The sequence below is a fragment of the Colobus angolensis genome, unplaced genomic scaffold (genome assembly GCF_000951035.1).
Source record: "Colobus angolensis palliatus isolate OR3802 unplaced genomic scaffold, Cang.pa_1.0 Scaffold58, whole genome shotgun sequence".
Classification (NCBI taxonomy): Eukaryota; Metazoa; Chordata; class Mammalia; order Primates; family Cercopithecidae; genus Colobus; species Colobus angolensis.
The window spans coordinates 10,568,651-10,568,974 of NW_012119376.1; positions in this window are offsets into that span (position 1 = coordinate 10,568,651).

Sequence of the window (324 nt, forward strand, 5' to 3'; positions counted from 1 at the left end):
TTTTTTTTTTTTGAGACGGAGTCTCTCTCTGTCACCCAGGCTGGAGTGCAGTGGTACGATTGGCTCACAGCAACCTCCACCTCCCAGGTTCAAGCAATTCTCCTGCTTCAGCCTCCTGAGTAGCTGGGACTACAGGTGTGTGCCACCATGCCTGGCTAATTTTTGTATTTTTAGTAGAGACTGGGTTTCTCCATGTTGCCCAGGCTGCTCTCCAACTCCTGGCCTCATGTGATCCTCCTGCCTCGGCCTCCCAAAGTGCTGGGATTACAGGTGTGAGTCACCGTGCCTGGCCAGTCCCTTTCTTTACATACTGCAACCAGAGAC